This window comes from Sceloporus occidentalis, unplaced genomic scaffold (genome assembly GCF_023333645.1).
Source record: "Sceloporus occidentalis isolate IW3139 unplaced genomic scaffold, rSceOcc1.0.p SCAF_1, whole genome shotgun sequence".
Classification (NCBI taxonomy): domain Eukaryota; kingdom Metazoa; phylum Chordata; class Lepidosauria; order Squamata; family Phrynosomatidae; genus Sceloporus; species Sceloporus occidentalis.
Genome location: NW_028316981.1, coordinates 147,491,696 through 147,514,234, shown reverse-complemented (window position 1 = coordinate 147,514,234; position 22,539 = coordinate 147,491,696). Strand labels below are relative to the sequence as shown.

The following is a 22,539-nucleotide window of genomic DNA, read 5'->3' as shown; positions in this document are numbered from 1 at the left end:
CAGAGTTGCACTGGAGGACACAAATTCCTAGAGAGGTGTTCCCTCAGGTAAAAACGTAAGTGTTTTTGTTATTTGCAGTTTTCTCACTTTCATGGGGCTCCTGTATCGCTAACCCCAGCAAAAATGGAGGGTTCACATTCACACATAGCCAGAAAAAAAAATGAATGGTTTGGAGATTTAGGATTGGGGACACCTAGTTTGACAACAGTACATGTGAAAGGGATCTAGGAGTCTTGGTAGGCCACAAGTTGAACATGAGCCAGCAATTTGATGCAGACTTTAAGAAAGCCAATGTGATCCTAGGCTGTTTCAAGGGTAGTATAGTGTCTAGACTGAATGAAGTAATGTTACCACTCTGTTCTGCTTTGGTCAGGCATCCAGCATTTGTATTGACTACGGCGACTGATACTTCTGGGACTTGGACTCCAACAGCATTTGAAGGGCCACAAACTTTGCTCACCTTTGTTTTATCAAAGGCATGCCAGAGAGCAATTTGGCTGCTGCATTTTGCACCAGCTCTTGTTTGTCATCATTCTTCAAGGGTGCTCCAGCATAGCATGCATTTGAGTATTATAACGGAATAGCTCAGTAACTAATTACTGACTTCTCCAGGATCTTTTCTGTGGCATCAGCCAAAGCTGTGAACGAGTTGCTTCTGCATGTAGGTGCAATGCCAGATCCACAACTATCTCCAAACTCAAGGCCTGCTCTTGTGGACAGAGGTCTCCCAAACAAACCTCAGTTTGGTGATTAGGTAACTGGCTTATGTAGTTTGTTAGCCTGTGTTCAATCCTTCATTGGATCCAAGTGATGTTTTGGGGTTTTCACAGCCTCTTTCCCATTATTTGATGATTCTCTTAACTTCTCTAGAAAGAGCATTGAATGAGATAGGGCACCGTCACTTCAAAAGCATCCTCCTTGGCCACCTCATAGGACAGTATTGTTTGTTATTTTAAAATTCATTTGCTGACATTCAGCCTAAGAGTTCAAGACAGTGTACAGTATGTGGTTCTCTGTCCCTCCATCCTTCTGCAGTATTATCCTTGCAACAACCCTGTGACGTTGGTCAAACCAAGAAAACTGTGATTGGTCGAACTGAATTTTATGGTTGGGTGGGGATTTGGACTTAGGTCTGTCTTGTCCTAGTCATTACACCATACTGAAGCAATCTATTGTGGCTTTTAAACTGTGATTATAATAATAAAATAGCTCCTTTGGTGATACTTATAACAAGACGTCGACGCCGACTTTATGCCAAGTGTGGTTAAGGCATCCTTTTTCATTGACAGCAGTCCCAGGACTCCTCAAGTGCTAAACATCACTGAGGCAGTTGCAAGATTGACATCCATGTGGTGTCACAGTCTCTTCCCTTCTCCCACCCCTGCCTCACTATTCCCCTAATTTGCTTTTATTTGTTGTATTTCTTTTCTTTTTAAAACAAATTGCATTACCAGAATAGTGTTAAAAAAGTAAAATAAAATAAAATGAAAGGTATGCTGGGCAGAGCGTAGGGCAGGGAGGTGAAGTTAAGAGGGGGTTGGGAAGAGAGCACGATGGCGGCGGCAGCCCCTGTCAATGGCAAAGGCGTGTGATAAGAGTTGCTCACAAAGTGGTTTTTATTAATTTGTTTTTATTATTCATGTTTTTATTAATTTGTGTGATTGTGGGAAGAACAGGTCTCATTTGATAAAATCCTAAATAGGATTTTTAATGTGCTGGCTGGTGAAAGATAGTGATCTTCCTGGAGCTACCAACTGAGAATGTAGCTGACCAGGAGTCTGACTTCAGTTCAGATCCTGACTTTCAGTGTTGCATGAAAAAAATATATTCAAAGGGTGATTGCAAATGTTTGTTCGGCTTCTGAAAAGAACACCTTTTTGACCCCATCACTTATTTGCACTTCAAACAAAAAGCATGATGCGATATATGTCTTTCACTTGTGGGTTTGCTGAATTTCTTGTTTCATTCTGTGAAGCCTGTGCAATGGCGTTGTTTAAAGATCAAGTTCTGGTTAGGCTTGTTTTTCTTTTTATCAGTCTCATCACTCCTTATACAAACACAGGCAAACACACTCGTGTGCATGATGACACATAGTCTCCATTACAAATTGAAGCTCTGGATTCCTGAACCTTATAGTATTACTAAATTCTGTCTTTTGTATTTGAACATCAACTATTTTGCCCTCTTGTGTACATTATAACACTTAATTCATCTTGGCTTGCTATATTAAACTATCCCTTTTAGACTACTGTATATGTGGGCTGTGGAAATTTGGCACACTGTCATACTGATCAAAAGCCTGTATTGCAAAGTGAACTTCTGTTGTGCTTAACCAAGGAAAACATTTTTTCAAAACACTCTTTAAGGAATCCAGTTAGAGACATTAATTCAGATTAAAAAGGGTAGCGCTAGCGTGGTGCAGTGGATTGAGCATTGGACTCTGGAGACCAGGGTCCATGAAAACCCAGTGGGTGATCTTGGATAAGTCACACTTTCTCAACCTCAGAGGAAGGCAAAGGCAACCCCCCTCTGAACAAAATTTGCCAAGAAAACTGATAGGATTGCTATAAATCAGAAATGACATGAAGGCACACAGCAATAACAACAAAAAGTAAACTTCTGAAGCCTAAAAAATCAAGTTCTGACTATTAAGAGTAAAGTAAGTAATGAAAATCGCATGTGCAATGAGAATAATGTTTGATTACTATTATTTGCTCTAATTATTTTTTAAAAAAATCACATTCCATTGGATATTTTCTGAAGCAGAGTTGTCCCTTGCTCTTGATGACAAGCATTGCAGTATTAGAAAAAAATGAAAGTTGTAGTTTGGGAGTAGCGAGGTTGCAACAGCTGTTGTGCCAAATGGTATCTGGTATCTTTGTGAAACAGGTTGCGGCTTTACATGGAATTGCCAGGAAGCCACAATATAGTGCAGTTGCTCTACAGGGTTGTCCTAAAGTTTCAGACTATGTGATGAGAGTGCTTAACCCTGAAGTTAAACCGTTCTTTTGTGAAGGGCGGAATATTTACCTTACTTTGCAGTGTGATTCTGAGGCAGAAGAAAACGTGTGTCACCAATGTACATCGTCAGACCATATCTTCCCTCCTCTCACCTGTTATGGACCCCAGCCTTTTCACATCTTTAAGAGCTTTAAGGGCTGGTTAATTAGGATCAGAAGGAATGCTTTTCCTGTGATCCTCATTAACCTCCCTCTCAGGACACTTATTAGATTCAAGGTGCTTAGAGTCTTCAGAAAATTTTTACAATTGGCACTGAATGGGGAGGGACAGTTGGCTTAGGCTTTTGGCCCTAATCTTGGTATTTTATTGGACAATTTAGGATACAGTCTGCCATTAATTTCCCATAGCAATGAACTCTATTTTGGCTTTGGTTGCTATCCAAAATCCCTGAGTGGTTTCCCCCAAATAGTGGCTTATCTGTCCTTTCTTTGTTCAAGAAAGCATGGAAACTATCTTTGCTCTTTAGGTATCTGTCTTCAGTGATTCCTGCTATGCAGCATGCAAATTGTCAGCAGAGAATTGTAGCTTCAGGTGTGAAATATGCATGCAAATGTTCCCAGTTATTTAAAAACAAGCCAGCACAGGTAAAAAGGAGAGTATTTGAGGACAATACTTTGCCTTCAAGCACAGTTGCTGGAGACAACCCCACCCTTCCAGCTAGCTTTGGCACCCTCAGCTTGTTTCTATCCTCTGTTTTCTGCTTCCAAAGCTATCCCTGGAAATAGTAGTGTCTACTTCTGTCTCCTGGGATATACTGCAAAGTACACTTAAGTGGAATCACTTTATCTTGAAGCCAGTTGCCTGATGGGAGTGTTCACACACAGTGGTTAGCCTCTGAATTCAGTCTGAGCAATTTGCAGGATACTGTATTTCCTTCAGAACTGATTTTGTTCACCAAGTTCTGTGCATGCTTTCATTGGTTTGTTGCAGGAAGTACAATAGTTGCAACTGAGCGATTAAAACAAGAGATGTGTTAAGGTAGTTAAACTGGCTGGCAGATTTTTTACACCCCCAAAAGAAAAATTAGATGCATTTCTCAGCTCTGAATTCCCTAAATAGCTTTAGGATGACTTTTCAAGTTTAGCTCTCCATTGATAAAATGAGAGGGTTGTTGCGAAAGTCAATGATAGAAAGAAAGGACTGCAGAAGAGCACTAGTTTTTAGAAGTTCACTTTTACTTTGGAAAAATGAACTACAGTGGGCCTTTGGTATCCGCTGGAGTTTGGTTCCAGAACCATCACCACCGTCACACCCCTGGATAGATAACAAAATCCGTGGATGTTCAAGTCTGATTAAGTACAGTAGGGTTGTAAAATAGTGTCCCTTATATAAAATGGTGAGATCAAGCTTTGCTTTTTGGAATGTATATATATATTTTAAATATCTGCAAGCTGTGAATACTTGGACCCGTGGATAAAATATCCATGGTTATGGAAGGCTGACTGTAATGCTAAATGTGGGCTGGCACACATCTAAAGTATGCTATTGTAACTCATTGTTTTGGTTATTGCATTAGTCAGAATTCTTTACCAAGAATTCTTTACCAACTGCACAATTATCAGCAGCACCCCCCCCCCCAAAAAAAAACCCTCACCTTCTAAGCAAGATGGCAATTTCTATGTCATTGGAGAGGGGTGGTTAGCAGAGATGAGTCCAGCTATTGTAGTTGGATTCATTACAAGGACATAATCTGTTGCAGTACGTCCAGTAACAAGAGACTAAGTGGACATGTCTGCAGATTTCTCCACTCACACAGAAATGGCCATGTTGGTGGAGCAGATGTGTCATTTAAAATATGTTTTGTGAAGACATAGCTATGTAGATGTAGTTATGTGCCAGGTGTACATCTCCCCAGGCATGATTTAAATCATGCCCCCCCCCCCCAAATCTTAACACAGGCAAGAGCCTAGGAAATCTAGATTCTGCCCACTTTGTTCTGTTTGGGTTTGCCTGCTACAGAATTTAGATTATTGACATTGTTTTTCTTTATTCAGAAATGGTGGAATGGCTTGGGTTTAATAAGGGGGATGGGAAGTAAATGGAAAAGGAAATGGATATGGCAAAGGAAATGGAACCATGGATATGCTCTGTCCTTTGACTACTGAAAGCAGGGACCCCAAAACTTATAATGCAATCGGTCAACATTGGCAGGCAAATTGTTAGTACTTTTGCCTACTTGCAGGGGAATGCTCTCCATGTGTTCAGTGTAGCTTACCCCCAGAAAAATCTATCTGGTATAGATTGCAAGCAGTTTCCTGGAAGAGCTTGACATCTTCAGATGTCTTAGGCGGGATACAAACCGCCATATAGTACGTCTTCTATACGTACTAGGGTTAGGAAGGGGCGGTGCTTCCGCACCCCCCTAACCCTAGTACGGATAGAATACGTACAAGATGGCGGCGCCCTTTCCACATGGGCGCCGCCATCTTTACGTATCGGACGCTGAGCGTCCGTACGTGTCGCGGGGGTTGTGACGTAGCGAGTGCGCCCCTGGCGCCTCGCTACGTCGCAAACGCGACTCAAGAAGAAGCTCCATTTTGGAGCTTCTTTTTCGCTTCGCGTGGGAGCCGCACCATCTGGAGGCTCCGGCTCCCCCGCGGATCTACCGGCGGCGGCGGCAGACCGCCGCAAAGCGGCGGTTTGTACCCCGCCTTAGATTTAATCTTCACTGCAGGATTAATACAATTTAACACCTCTAACTGCCATGGCTCAATACTATGGAATTCAGGGATTTTTAGTTTTTTTTTTAAAATTATTAATAGACATCATATGCATACACATATATAAGCATCATATATACACACATACCTACATATATACATTCTACACATAAACATGTGACAATAGAGCACAACAGTAAAAACCCAACAAAAATAAACTTCCAGAGCAATGTATTGGCTTGGTATATCATAACCTTTCCCTATTTCTCATCAGAAAAGCATCAATTTTTCATCCCTGTCCCCTCTCTCATATCTAGAGTGAAATTTCCACAATCTTGTCATCTTCATTTTCATCCCAGTTAATGTTCACTTTCTCCTCCCCATTCTCTAATCAAAAATTTACCAAAGTTTCCCAGTCCTTTTTCTATTTCTCCCAATGCTTTCTCCTTAACATAGAGGTAAGTTTGTCCACAGCCATGTACTGGAGTAGTTTAAATATCCACTCAGTAGCTGGGAATTCCTTCTTTTTCCACTTCGCTGCAGAGCACACATGGGCTGCCGTTCTCATGTAAAATATAAGTTAACCATATTCCATTTTCAACTTTTCATTTCTGATCATTCCAAGAAGATAACATTTTGCATCAAATCTGGGGGATTTGTATTGTGAGATAGTTAGCTTTCAGAGATCTTTGATGCCACAACAAGCTACAAATCCTAGGATTCCATAGGATGGAGCCATGGCAGTGAAAGTGGTGTCAAAATGCATTATTTCTGCAGTGCAGATTAGATCTTAAAATTCCTAGTGATCATTGAATACACCTTTGATTGATCCTTTTTGAGGAGAGACTCAACTACTTATGGATCTTGGTGGTACAATTTTTCCAGTTCACATCTCTGGGACTTCCATGCATAGACCAGAAATGCTGAAAGTCACAGAGATGTGACTTGCAGTAAAGGACATTGCACTAAAGATGCTCTGAACAGGTGGCATAACTGTTGTATTACTTCAGCAGTGTAACTCCCTTTTCACAGATAAGAATCCTAAAGTTGCCAATGTATTTCCATTTATTTCTCAGTGTGAACATGAGGCCTAGCTGCCTACTGCTGTTTTTTTTAATAAAGAGATGTATTATTATTATTATTATTATTATTATTGACTGTATAGGCTAGAGCTGATGTGGAGTTGTAGTCCAACAACAAGTTGCGGGCTGCATGATTTCCACCGCTGTTCAAACACAAACTGTGTTTCTCAGGCATCTGAAGAAATAAATTATCTTTTTTTCAGACATGTATTAGGCAATTTAATGGGAAATGAATTTAAATACAATTCTGATAATGAGTCTGAGAGGAATCAGATAGGTCTTGGAACTAGGAGTCATGAACTTCGTAAAATTATTCTGGGCAGCAGATTTCTTAGTCACAGAGCCCTACTTTTAAAATTGAAAAAAGGAAAAGGAAAGGAAAAGATTCTTACCTCATGGCAAATTCTCCAGAAACAGGTGTCTCTTGGTTGGAGGACCTCCAAATTGTCTAGATAGGCAGAGCCAGTAACAACGTATGGCTCCTGCTGTTTGATAGTTTCAAGGTGGATACCAAAAACAGAAGAGAGGCCTCCACTCAGTTATTTTGTTTTGCAAGCCAAGACTGCAGTGCTTATATTGACTTTAATCCCTCTGACAAAGAAATAACACTGGATAAGTTTTTTATTCTCTAGTTAAGGAATTGCTGTTTAAGCTAATAACTAACTCTGCCACATGCTACTATGTCACTGTAGTGGCTGAGCATCTGCCGAGGTTGCCCCAATTTTGGTTGTGTCTGCCTTAAACTGTGTAAAAAAGTCTTGTTCATGAAACAGCTGCTGCTGCATAAACTTTTAGAGGAAAAGCTCATGGAGGCAGTACAGCAGTTCATTGTTTGGGTCAAGGTCCCTTGCTTTCCAGGGGAGCAGATTTTGAGCCTTTTGACTTCATGGGATACCCGCACCAGCACAGACACAAGCAAAGTAAAGGAAGAAATACACATTAAAACCAGCATGATAAAGAGGTGTCCTGGGATATATCCGCACTGCACAACTATAGCAGTTTGATACTGTGGCAACTAGCTCCAACCTAGACAATTCTGGGATTTGTAGTTCAGTGAGGAACATAGACATCTTTGCTTGGAAAGCTCTAGCCCACTCCCTCTGAACTAGAGGTCAGGAGCTCTCTGGGAAAGAAAATTCTGAGTACTCTCCCCTCCAATAAATTACAAATCTCGTGGTTCTGTAGGATGGCAGTTAAAACGGTATCAAACTGCTATAATTGTGAAGTGTGGATACACAGATCCCATTTGATTTTTGGATTTTTATATGTGCTATTGTTGCATAGATCAGGTAGAGCCCAATAAGTACAGTCAGCCCTCCTTATACATGTATTTTTTATCTGCGGATTGAAGCATACATGGCTTGAAAATATTGTTAGAAGTATAAATTCCAACTAGCAAACCTTGATTTTCCATTTTATACTGTATAAGGGATATCATTTTGCTCTGCCATTATATTTAATGGGACTTGAGCATCCACGGATTTTGTTATCCACGGGGGGGGGGGGGGTGTCCTGGAACCAAACCCCAGTGGATAACAAGGTCACACTGTAGATGAAAATGAGAGGTATTGTGTGCAGAACATAGATCAGTCAAGGGCAGCAAGCACATTTCTTGATAGCCCTTGATGTTGGCTTTATGGATGATGGAATCTTCTTTATGCACCAAAACAGATATCAGGTGAAGTATACACTGAGGACTTGTTGGCATAGTTTACATTGGCCATACTTCTTTATTGACCACAGGAAGATGAAGAAAAACTTACCTGGCAGAAGATATTTACCTAGCACTGGGACTAGGAAGCTGCTAGAGAGAGAAATTCACATTGACTATTTAAAAGACACGGCAAACCTGCTCACACATCTTCTAGGTGATTTCTGCTTTAGCTGTTCAGTACAGCCTGAATCATGGGTCAGAAGCTGGAAAGTTAGCCTGGAATATGTTGATATGTACACTGAAATCCACAGCAGTACAGACTTGTTTTTTGTTGAGAAACATCTGTGATTAAAAAAAATGAACTAGGTTTATTATAATGCTTGCCAATAAGGTGGCCCACTATTTTAACCCTCCTGTGAATGCCACCACTAGGAGTTTATCAGACAAGGGAAATTGGAAGTATAATCCGATGGCAATCTGAACGCAATCATGGGGTTTAACGTTATTGCGTGATAACCTACTACACGCAAATTCGGGCAATGGGAAGTCAGTCCGAACGCAATTGTGGTTTCACGTTATTGCCATATGCAAATTCGGGCTATGGCATGCTATTTTTGGGCAATGGGAAGCCAGTTCGAACACAATGCGCATTCACGTAATTGCGCTAAGCTAGTGACTTTAAGTGAATGTGTTCTGGCCCCACTTTCTTTTCATTCGAATTTAAGTGAAATTCCTTCTGTTTGATAAACTCCCTAGATTCCATTATCTGCAGCTTTGACATAATTTCCTTGTCAAAGCCAGCCCTTCATATAAGTGGATATTTGCAGCAAATTTTTAAAAGGTTTTCAGTATCACTGTGCAGCTGGCTATCACTTTTGCATAAGAGTCTAGTAAAAGGGGTGTTTTTAAACATATAACACATTATCTTTGATGTTCTTTGTTTGTCTGGAGTTTTCAATGGCTTTACTAGACTAAAGGTTAAGATCTGAAATGATGTTTAACTAAAGATGTTCTCTGATGGTTAATATTTGGCAAGTACATTTACCACAACATTTTCCCCCTGACAGAACAAGAAGTCTCACATAGTCTCCTTTTAGTTTGGTTCCGCAGAAAGTGGTAGTGTGAGCCATGTCCCAACATTTCTGTGGTGAGATGTCTTATATTGTACTAAGCTAGAATGGGTGTCATTGTGTAAGTTATACTCTGCTCATTAGTATAACTGAGTAAGGATTTGAACCCAGTCTCCTTATCTCCTCTTTTCTATTGTACTCCACGTCAAATCCAGTACGAAGGCTGTGTGTCCTTAGAGATATTTCTAGCATCTCCAGCACCAGGCCCCCACATACAGTATTTGCTTGCTGTTGGCAAGTGCCCTGTCCCTTGCTTGCCAACAGGAAACATAAGTCCATCTCACGAGTTCTTCGCGGGTTGCAGAGAACTCAAAGAAGGTTTCTCAAAATACTCAGTCTCTATTCCGTGCACCAGGGTTAATGACATGGAAGATCAGCTGCAGGAAGATCAATTGCAAGACACATGGAAAATATTCCTCTAACTCCAACGCTAGATAATAATAGCACAAGTCTAATGAGGGCATGTGTTGAGGGGCTGCCTTTTAATTTCTTTCTGGTCCTCTCCAAGACCAGCAACTGATCCTCACAGTCCTCAGCATTAGTCTCTCTTTGTTTCAAGAGCAGACAGAGCTGGCTGACTGGCTCCCTGGCAATTTACCTCTCTCTTCCCCTTCATGGATCACTGCCTCACCTATACGGTAGACCATGGATATACACCAAAGAGGCAGTTGTCACCTCTGCTATGACCTCCGTGGAATCATGCCCCTATATGGGATTATGCGATTATGCCACTACCTCCAGTTGATATTGGTGTTGGAGAGTGTCACAGGTAGCAGTTAATTCCATCAGCTCCAATATGGGTGGCTGCAATGCACATCTCTGATCTTTGCACTAATGACAAGCAGAAACTGGCTACCCCAGTACATCTCCATGTGCCAACACACTCAGGTGAAGGGAGAGACATCTATCATCATCTTTTTCTTCCTTCTCCTTCCTACCGCTTACCCACCTCTTCCCATGGACCAAGACAAGGATCAGCAACAGATTAGAATACAATTAATAACATCAGTTAAAAACATGTGACATCCGTTAGAACACATAACCAAGTTAAAACACATTGCCTCAGTTTAAAAGAACATACAAGACCAATATATATTAAATCAATCAGTCAGTAGTTTAAAATTCATAATGTAAAAATCATATGGATAGGCCTGCTGGAAGAGTCTGGTCTTTAATGCTGTTTTAATTCCAGACAGCCTTAAATATACTAATTTTCTCCTCATTTTCCCACCAGCCAAGGAACCTGTGATTCACCAGAGGATGAGAGCTTAGTTTAACACTTTCTTTAAAAATGGAGGAGGGTGTGTGTGTCAATCTTTTTCAATTTTATTTTCTCCTGTAGTCCTGTTAGGTACTATCTTAGGTGCAACCTGAAATCATCTCAACTCTGAATAAGTCTACAGCATTTTTCTGTGTTCTTTCTCTAGACAATAACCAATGCAAACCCCATAGCTTTAACATCAGTCTCTTACACCCTTTTTGGTTGGAGTTGCAGAATTATTGTGGGGGGTGGGGGTGGAAGGCTTTGTTTATCATTTAACCTGATGAAGAGCTCTGGGAAACATTCTGTTTTGTGACATGCTGTTCTCTTGGCTTAATTAAAGGTACTGCTAATCATAATGTGAATTTTGGACTCTTAAATAAACTTTCTGGTAATGTCACAACAGCTATTAGCATTTAGAGTATTCTACATTTCTTTGAAATTCCACTCCAAGCTTTGAAGGACTTCTACTTCTTCAAAGCACAGCATTTTCTGTGACAGTGACAACAGATGATTAGACTGACCACGTCTTGTCATACCAAAAGGATAATATTTAGTCATCCTCCAAATAATTTGAGTTTCAAGAAATACTTTTTGGCACTATCCTTAATGAATACATGCTTTCCAAGTGTGTACCACATTAAAAATATTCGAAAATATTTCTATTTGTAAAGTGCTAAGCTGGGTTCTGGAACATCTAAAAGATCAGAAGATGGAACTATCCTTCCTAAACCTGCTTGTCTTTCTGCTTTTCTGTTGGAGCACTGTCTCCATTTGGAGAAGTGGATGTTCACATGGTGTGATCAATGTCTAGAATGGAAAAGCTGCAACTCCTGGAATTCCCCACACCACCTAGCTGTTTGTGACTAGGGATTGTAGTCCCCAAAAAGCCACCTTTCAAGTTTTGAATAGAGCCAAAATCTCTTCTCTTCTCTTCCTTTCCCTCCTCTCCCCCCCCCCCCCCCCCATATATAGCAATAGCTTCATTTATATACCACTTCATATCTCATGGGACATCAGAATGGTCAGTGAGAACATCCTCTTCTCTTGTTTACTGTACTGCAAACCATGCATACATTACAGGTATAGAGTGTTCCTTGCTCAAACAATTAGAGTTTTTAGTTTTTTATTCTAAGAAGGAAGTGTGGTTTTCATTAGAGAAGTCATACTTTTCTTCCCTTTTTCATTTCCTTTTCCAGGATCATTGCACTAATGTTTGTTGTGCAATTATATAGGTTAGAGTTTGCATCTCTCTGCACTCACTGCACATGGCTTTGTCCAAAGGGCAAGCAGATCTCCCTTGCTGAGCACACTGTTACTAACTGAGTCCTCATCACAGTCCTCTCTCAAGATTCTGGACTTTTGGTGCACTGCTGCATATTTTTTTTTAATTAAATTTTATTGCACATTTAAAAAAATACAAAACAAAGCAAAACTTGTATAAAATCTTGACATAATCCATCCTATAAATTCTTTATGCTTATATTAACATACTAACTGACTTCCTTAGGTACTAACTTGATTCGTATTGTTTCTTTTTTTCTTATTATTTTCTCACTGACCTCTACGCAAATATATTAGTCTTCTTGAAATCATCAACTTAACCCTATAATAACTCTTCCCATCTATTTCACCATCACATATGTTACTTTACCCTTAACAACATCTTATCATCTTCATCATCTTACCACACTATTTCGTCTGTCTTAATCTGTTCCATAATTTAATTTTATACCTTAGTTACTGTCACAACCTTAATTTTCTAAACCGGTCACCTTTTACAAAAGCATTCGATAAAGGTTATGTTTCTTTATCACAACTATTCCCTTTCAAATATCATTTCTTACATCTCCATTGTGATAGACATCTTATCCTCTTTTAGATTCTCCCAAGTAAATCTTCCATATTTTCCATTCTTCATGGAATTTTTCCAGATTCCTATCATTAACCAGATATGTCAGTTTATCCATTTCATATAGATCTAACATCTTCCATCTCCAATCTTCTATTTCTGGGCACTTTTCTTTCTTCCAATTTTTCGCAAATATCATTCTTGCTGCTGCCAAGGCAAACATTATAATTTTCTCACTTATTGTTTTCTGAGATTTTGTTACTTCGAATATGTTGAGTAGATAGAATTTAGCTGTCGGTCTTCCCTCCAAACCGAATTTTTTCTTCATTTCCGTATGTATGTTTTCCCAAAATTGTTTTACTTTTGAGCAATTCCACCATATGTGTAAATATGTCCCTACCTCCTTCTTACATTTCCAGCAAACACTTTTATTTTGTTTAAACATTTTTGCCAATTTATATGGGGTAAGGTACCACCTATGCATGGATTTATATATGTTTTCTTTTATGTCGGCACTTATCATCTTTTTGATCTTTCCCTTCCAAAGCCTTTCCCATTCCTCCAGCAATATTACTTCTTTTATATCTTTGGCCCATTTAACCATAAATTCCTTGACCGTTTCTGCTTACAATTCATATTCCAATATCAAATTGTATAATTTTGAGATTTGTTTCCTTGGGTCTTTAATTATTTTCTCTAATGCTTGATCACATTCCCCTATTCCTTTATCTCTTATATCAACTAAAAAGTGCTCTCTAATTTGTCTATAAGAAAACCAATTGGTGTGGATATCCTCCTAAATCTTCTTGTGTTTTCATTATTCTCTTACCTTCATACCATTTCGTAATATTGTTATATGTCACCCAATCGTTCTCCTTATACTGTTCTCTTCCAAACATAGCCTCATTTGTCGAGGCCCAAATGGGTATTTTTGGACACCATTTTTCTTTATACTTTTTCCAAACCTGTAGTAGTGCTTTCCTAATAATATGATTATTAAAATGTTTGTCTAGTTTCACTTTATCATATAACAAATATCCGTGTAGGCCAAATTTAAGTTCAAACTTTTCCAACTTTAAATTTCTTCTATTCTCTAGTCTTATCCAATCTAAAATCCAATCTAAAACACATGCTTGATAATACCATTTTAGATTTGGCAATGCCCATCCCCCCCTGTCAACCGAATCATACAAAATTTTCATTTTAATTCTAGGTTTTTTCCCATTCCAAATATTTTTAAATATATCCTCCGTGGTGTATATTTGTGTTGTGTTCGTATGTGGCAGAGTTCAAATCTAACAACAACAACAACAGTTTTATTTCTTATTGCTGTCTCCCCAAGGCTTGACATGGGGTACAACATAGATCAAAACATGTAAAACCATTTAAACACATCCAGTTAAAATATATAAATGTAGGACACATTAAAAATCATCAAGCATAAAATTAAAATATCCTTATTTAAAATTCATAGTTTAAAATTGATTGGGTAGGTCTGATGAATGAGATAAATCATTAATACTCTTTTAAATTCAGACAACATATTTAGCTGTGGAATCTCTCCTGGCAGGTCATTCCACAGTCTAGGGGCAGCCAAAGAAAATGTCTCTGGGAGCCAGTTGCCAGTCTAGTTTTGGCAGTTTGGAGTAAATGTCCTCCTGAGGACCTGAGTGTATGGGACAGATTACACAGGAGGTAAGTAATCCTGTAGGTAACTTGGACCCAAACCATGTAGGGTTTTAAAGGTAATAACCAACACTTTGTACTTTGTCCTGAACCTATCTCCAAAGGACAATCCTGAAACTATCTCCAATCCAACATTATCATGTAGGAGTATATCTCACCCATGTTTCTGGACTGTGAGTTAAGAAATCCCAAATGAGGCAGTTTGGTGACTCAAGCGTATAGCCATATCAAGACAATTGGGCAACTTGAGGATTCAGCTCTTATTAGGCAAGTTAAGATTTACATCCTGGGAATGAGTCTGCAAAAGAGAAGTTGACTTTCCCTCCCATCATGCAAATATAGTTTTCATTTGCAGAACTTTTTTGAATAGTGAATTCAAAAACAAACAAAAAACTCCCCCAAAACCAACATCAACCAATGTTCCTTCCTTTTTACAGCAGTCAGCTAATTCCCACTGTTTATTCTGAAATGATTGTTCCTTGGGCAACTGGTTAACAACTTCCTAGTGAGTCAAACCACCGTAGTGCTCCCACAGATATATGTTTTCCAACTCTGTACACATGGTACTACTTAGGCCAGGCTGTGTGGAAATCAAAAACTTGTACCAAGAGGATACAAATTCTCATGAGCAGGGGAATTCTTTTAAACCTCTGCTTCTTTCTTCTGTATCCATAACCAATCATTCTACTAAACATTAGTCCCTCTGCTCTGGCAAATCTGCTCATATCCCTCTTTCCCCCAGCCACTGGGTTTTTCATATTCTACCCTGGCTTTCCCACACATACTCAGGCCTTTCTTCTCTGCCTTCAGGGTAAGAAACTTCCTTTTTAAATGATCGTGTAATGAACGAACTCCTCATTCAGTGCAAGGTCTAAATTGTCATTCTGATTATCACTATCTTTTATGTATATATGTATGCTCTGCATGAGTGACAAAGGAATGTTGAAGTTCTGAGTTCTTTTATAACCAGAGGGAAACAAGAATGTAATATTCTCTGGATTCCATCACACTGATATAGCTTTTGTGAGTTAAAGTGAGTGGCAATAGTGTAAAAAGTACTTGCGGCTGGATCTTTCTATCATTGAAATTATCTCCTTGGAGAGGCCCATGTGGTGCCTACGCTGTTATTGTGGCAGTTGGGAATGCACTTTTTGTTGTCCCTCAGGATACCAGCAGCATTTAGCAATAGTATTTACATTTCTATATCATTTCATAGTGAAGTTAAACACTCTCAAAGTGGTTTACAATCTGTAAGCCAATTGCCCCCAACAAACCTCCAAAAGGTTGGAAGGCTGAGTCAACCTGAAGCCCTTTGGGATTGAACTCACAGTGTTGTGGCTGCAGTACTGGCATTTAACCATTGTACACCAGAGCTTCCTAAGGATAATACTAAGAATACTTAGTATTTTTGTAACACATTTTAGGCATACAAAGTGCTTCACATATGGTATCATGGTTATTTTTACAAGTGTTCCCTACACACACACACACACACACACACACACACACACACTACTGCTTCTGTTACCTCTTCTTTCAGCCTGTCCAATGAAAGAAAGCAGGAGCAACAGAGCAGCACCAACCTGTCAACCAAGTCCCAGTAAAGCTCACAAAGCTTAAGCAGGATCTAAAATATGAAAGCTCCTTTTTGCCTCCGCTTCTCCCCCACTACCAGCTGCTCTAATTCCTTGCTCCAGTTATTCAGTCTGCCACAATATGGTGCTACTTGGAGCCATAGATGCAATGCCCAAGCCTTGCAAGAGTTTCCTGACCACCACCACCACAACCATCAGTGAAATATGTAACAAAAGCCTTCTCCAGATGGGCCTAGTAGCACGTAACGAATATGTGCTAGGGTTGCCTCAGGGCGTCTCTTACAGCTGCCCCGCAACCCTAGTACATATTCCATCCGTAAAAATGGCGCCCTGTATACATGGCCGCCACCATTTTGATGTGACGGCCGTGCCGTGTCCAAATGGCACAGTGCGGGCTTGACGTCTTTGTGCCACGTCAGGCCGCTTGTGGTGGCCTAACTGCGGTGCAAGAAGGAGCTCTGAAATGGAGCTCCTTCCTGGAGGGTGCCTTGTTCCCGCGGCAACTAGATTGCTGCAGGAATGGTGCCAGGGGGAAAGGGGCCAAGCGGCCCCTTTCTCCCCTGGCTGCGGCTCCCAGGGTGTCCTGGGGCATGAAGCCCCAAGGACACCCCTTTTCATGACCAGGGAGAAGCGGCATTTTGCCGCTTCTCTCTGGTCTCGAAAAGCACCGTATTGGGGCCTTTGGGCTGCCTCTGTGGCTGCCCTAGCCCCAATACATGGCGCAAAGGGGCAGCTGCAGGCCACCCCAAAGGGGCAGTCTGTATCCCGCCTAAGAGAGTTAACTTGTGCAGACAGGCAAAGAGTGGGAGACACCACCACATGAAATGATCAGCAAGGCTATGCTGTGGTTTTCAGGGACTCTCAAAAGAAGTTTCATGCAAGGCTCATCCTCACCATGGTCCTAAAGGATGCTGGTTCCCCTTCTTTCTTGCACACCAATAATTTGACTGAAGGTCCCCTTGCCATCCCTTTTTCCTCACTGTCCCCCTGGATCTTTCCACACACACACCCTGGGGAGCATACTGCCCACTTTGGCAATCACTGCCCTAAACCATGCACATACCAGTGAAAGAAGGAACAGTTTTGAAGAAGTGCAATATAGAGGGAAAGAAGTCCCTGAAAGATAGATTTTGAGATGACAAAAATGATCTTTGAGATGACAAAAGATCAAAAATGATCTTTCCTTGGTCCCCTTAATCTTTCCTGGGGAGAAGCTAGGGCATATTGATACCTCTGGCCAGAACAATGCAAAGAAAAGGATGATAAGATCGCCAGGGTTCTCTATGTCAGATCAGGACTTGTAGGCAGAGAATTTGCTAATGAGATTCTCTGGCCAAATCCCAGATTTAGAGGGGGATATTTAAAAGAGTGCATATGCTAAAAAGGAGCAAGAACTCAGCAAGAGGTCTCTAGAAGGCAAACACAGGAGATTTTCACATGAGGATGGGATCACTTCCCCGTCATTATCCCATCCATAACCCATCCGTGACTGTGATGGTGCAAAAGGCCTTTAAATCATAGTGCCAATTCCATCTTTAACCTGTCATTAAAGTGGCATTTCATTAACGTGAACTTCCATTAATGCAGTATGTCAGCCAATGTTGCTTTAATGACAGGTTCATTGTGGGATAATGACTGGATCTGCGTGACTTCATCTAAAGCCTTTCATGCAATCTCCATCATTCATGTGTTTCGGATGGGATAAACATGAATCCTGTCTGAAAATTCTTCCTGCTATTGTGCAGGAAGGATGGGAACATGACAGGACAGGGATGGGGCATCCATTGTCTGATAATCCCCACAGTCCTATTGGAGCTTACCCCCCAAACTAGGTACCTCTTGATTTTGTGTCCTTTTAAAAGAACTGGTGGTGGGAAAACAAACATGATATCAGAAAGATCTCTGATACTTGTTCCTCGGGTATCTGGTGTGGAGTACCAACACATATTTATTTCCCCACATTGTGGCAGGGAATTGCACCATAGTTTTGTCCATTGGCTGCAACTGCTTTTCTGTTTCCTGGAAACTTGCCTCTGAAAACATAGGGTGTGTGTCTGCATTTCCTGAGACAGTATCCAGTAGGTCCTCCACTTTCCTGGGGTTAGGGACATACATCCTCAGTGAAAGTGGAAAAACTGAAAATAAAAGAAAACTATTTTTTTTTACCTAAGAGAACATCTCTCTAGGAATCTCTAGGTCATTCAGAAAGTTTATGATCAACAACCACTGGAAGCTGACCCTAGAATTGTGCTGGAGGAACTACAGATGCCTAGATAAGCATTCTTTCTAGGAATCTCTAGGTTCCTCAATGCAATTTTTGGTGAAAGTTGGCCATAGAGTCATACTGGAGGATCTAGAAGTTCCTGGAGGTAACATATTAATCAAATCCATGAATAATCAAATCTGCAAAAGTCAAGGCTGCAAATGTGGAGGGCCAACTATACTTTGTTTAACAAAAGGTAGTGATGTCTTGGACAAGCAACGACATAAGAAAGACACAGAAATATTTAGTTATTCACCTTTGCTGCAAAGGTGATCCTTCAGCTCAGTGTCATTTCCTATCTACAATGCATTGTTTGCAAACAACAGGATGACATGCTGGAAGAGAAAGTCTGGGGATATTCAGCATTTAAATAATTTAATCAGTATTCTTGATTCTCCTTGTAGCATTAATGGAATTACATTCTGTCACAAATGGCAAAAAGACATGAGCAGAGGCCTTTTCCAGCTAATCCTTCATGTCTGCAACTAATCATTCAAAGAAGTTCCATCTTAGAACATACACATACATGTACACATACAGATAACATATGCTTTAGCTGGGATGTTGAACAGTTATGACTATCTTGGGAATCTGGAAAGCCATGATTCAGTCCCTGGTCTGCCATGGAAAACTACTGTGGGACTTTGGTCAAGTCACATTCTTTTAGCCTAAGATGAAAACAAAGGCAAAGGAAAACTCTCTGCATATCTCTTGTCAAGAAAATCCTACATGATAGGGTTGCTGTAAATCACACTTGACTAAAAGGCACATAATGACACCAAACTAGTTTTACAGGCCACTTGAGAAAGCAGTACTGCCATTTGAGAAAGGTGGCCATTTGAGAAGGCATTACCATGAAATCATCTATGATATTGCAAGGAATCCTAAGCTGTTCTTGAATTTCATGGCACTGCTCCCTGGGACTACTCTCAGATTCCATGCTTATTTAGTAATACATACTTACTAGGATTCCTAGAAATGTCTCAACTGCGCAAAGCTATGACTGTCATGTTAATGTGGCACCCCCAAGTCAGACTGAGGAATTGGATGATATCTTTCTAGAACAGATGACCACACAGAAAAGAGAGATGTAGTAGTGATGGGCAACTTCAACTATCTTGATATTTGCTGGAAGTCAAACTCAGCCAAATCCTCAAGGTCTAGCAAATTCCTCACTTGCCTGGAAGACAATTTCATTGTCCAAAAGGTGGAAGAGGCAACAAGGGGTTCAGCTATTTTAGATCTGATCCTAACCAACAAGGATGACTTGGTTAATGGAGTGCAAGTGGTGGGATCATTAGGTGGAAGTGACCATGTTCTCCTGGAGTTTGTTATACAATGGAAAGGAGAAGCCAGGCATAGTCAGACACGCATTCTAGACTTTAGGAGAGCGGATTTCAGTAAACTTAGAGAAGTATTGAGGGCGATCCTGTGGTCAGAAATACTAAAAGATAAGGGAGTTCAGGACGGATGGGAGTTTCTCAAAAGGGAGATACTGAAGGCACAATTTCAAACAGTTCCAGTGAGAAAGAAAAACGGGAGGTGTCTCAAGAAACCAGGATGGATGACTAAGGAACTTTCAACTGAGCTAAGTTTTAAACGGAACATGTATAAGAAATGGAAAGGGGGGAAATCACAAAAAAGGTATTCAAAGAAATAACAGGCATGTGTAGGGGTAAAGTCAGAAAAGCTAAAGTGCAGAATGAACTCAGGCTTGCTAGAGAGGTTAAAAACAATAAAAAGGGCTTTTTTGGATATGTCCGCAGCAAAAGGAAGAAGAAGGAAACGGTAGGGCCACTGTGTGGAAAAGATGGTAAAATGCTAACAGGGGACAGAGAAAAGGCAGAATTACTCAACGCCTTCTTTGCCTCAGTCTTCTCAGATAAGGAAAAGGGTGCTCAACCTGAGGATAATGGAGCAGAGGACAGAATAGGGGAATTTCAGCACAGAATAAGTAAAGAGATAGTAGAGGAATACCTTGTTAATCTAAATGAATTTAAGTCTCCAGGACCAGATGAACTACATCCAAGGGTACTAAAAGTACTGGCAAATGTAATATCGGAGCCATTGGCAATCATATTTGAAAACTCCTGGAAAACAGGAGAGATCCCAGCAGACTGGAGGAGGGCAAACGTTGTCCCCATCTTCAAAAAGGGGAAAAAAGAGGATCCCAACAATTATCGTCCAGTTAGCCTGACATCAATACCAGGAAAGATTCTGGAGCAGATAATTAAACAAAGAGTCTGTGAACATCTAGAAGGCAATGCCATAATCACAAAAAGTCAACATGGGTTTCAGAGAAACAAGTCATGCCAGACAAATCTGATCTCTTCCTTTGATAAAATTACCAGCTTGGTAGATGAAAGGAATGCTGTGGATATAGTATATCTTGATTTCAGTAAGGCCTTTGACAAGGTTTCCCATGACATTCTTGCAAACAAGCTTGTAAAATGTGGGCTAGACAAAGTAACTGTTAAATGGATCTGTAATTGGTTGACTGTTCGAACCCAAAGGGTGCTCAACAATGGCACCTTTTCATCCTGGAGAGAAGTGACCAGTGGGGTCCCACAGGGCTCTGTCCTGGGCCCAGTGCTATTCAACATCTTTATCAATGACTTGGATGACAGAATTGGGAGCATACTTATCAAATTTGCAGATGATACCAAATAAGGAGGAATAGCTAATACTTCAGAGGACAGGATCAAAATTTAAAATGACCTGAATAGACTAAAAAGCTGGGCCAAAGCTAACATAATGAAATTCAACATGGAGAAATGTAAGGTACTGCACTTAGGGCAGAAAAATAAAATGCACAGATATAGGATGGGGGACACCTGGCTGAATGAAACTACATGTGAAAGGGATCTAGGAGTCCAAGTAGACCACAAGTTGAACATGAGTGAACAGTGCGATGCGGCAGCTAAAAAGGCCAATGCAATTTTAGGCTGCATCAATAACAGTATAGTGTCTAGATCAAAAGAAGTAATAGTGCCACTGTATTCTGCTTTGGTCAGGCCCCACCTGGAATACTGTGTCCAGTTCTGGGCACCACAATTCAAAAAGGATGTGGAGAAACTGGAGCGTGTCCAAAGGAGGGCGACTAAAATGGTGAAAGGTCTGGAAACCATGCCCTATGAGGAACGACTCAGGGAGCTGGGGATGTTTAGCCTGGAGAAGAGAAGGTTAAGAGGTGATATGATAGCCCTGTTTAAATATTTGAAATGATGTCATATTGAGGAGGGAGCAAGCTTGTTTTCTGCTGCTCCAGAGAACAGGACCCGGAACAATGGATGCAAGCTCCAGGAAAAGAGATTCCACCTCAACATTAGGAAGAACTTCCTGACAGTAAGGGCTGTTCGACAGTGGAGCACACTCCCTTGGAGTGTAGCGGAGTCTCCTTCTTTGGAGGTCTTTAAGCAGAGGCTAGATGGCCATCTGTCAGGGATGCTTTGATTTGGATTTTCTGCATGGCAGGGGATTGGACTGGATGGCCCGTGCGGTCTCTTCCAATTCTATGATTCTATGAAACTTGATGTCCAAATTCTGAATATGCATTATTCAGATAAATTCCAGGTCAGTTTATGCAGCAGTCAGAACAAAGAGCATCCCTATATGCAGCACAATGAGGACAAAATAGTATAGTAGAGATAGAATCAGGCAAAAATTGAGGGCATGAGTTCAAATCCCTCCTCAACTATAAAAACATTGGGATGTTGTGAGTTGGCTACTGCCTCAGTCTGTTTCTTTACAGCAGACCTGCACAACTTGGCAGTAGTTAAGGGCCAAAATTACAATAGACTAACTTTTTCAGGCTTCATTCATTAATTATATTAATTAGAATTAATTCCATTCTCCTTCTCCTCTTACTGGTCCTCTTCTCAGGAGAAAGCCAAGTGGCAGGTGAGCCTTGCTTATTCTCCTCTTCCACCTGGACTTCTCCTTGGGAGAAGGCCAAGCGACAGAGGAGTCTTGAGGGGCGAGCATTTGCCTCTCTTTCTTGTATACTGCCTACCCTTCTTAGGAGAAAGCTGGGCAGAGGAGGAGCCTTGTAGGGTGAGCATTTGCCTGCCCTCCTCCTCCTCCTCCACCACCACCTGATCTTCTGCTCAAGAGATAGCTGAGCAGTGGAGGAGCCTCGCAGGGCATGCGTTTGTCCATCCATCTCCTCCCATATGTGGCCCTCTCCTGAAGAGAAGGCTGAGCAGTGAAGGTGCCTTGAAGTCATTCCACATCCTCAAGGGCCACCCAAATTCCTTTGGCGGGCCACATGTGCCCCCCCCCCCGCTCCATACGTTGTGCAGGCCTGCTTTATAGGTTTATTGTGAGGATTGAATT

At 40.8% G+C, this 22,539-nt stretch overlaps 1 protein-coding gene across 7 annotated transcripts in view; it reads left to right on the top strand.

The window, feature by feature from the left end:
• Positions 1–22,539, top strand: part of ARSG (arylsulfatase G) — a 143,020-nt gene that overhangs the window by 14,415 nt on the left and 106,066 nt on the right. The gene's annotated exons all lie outside the window — the stretch shown is intronic.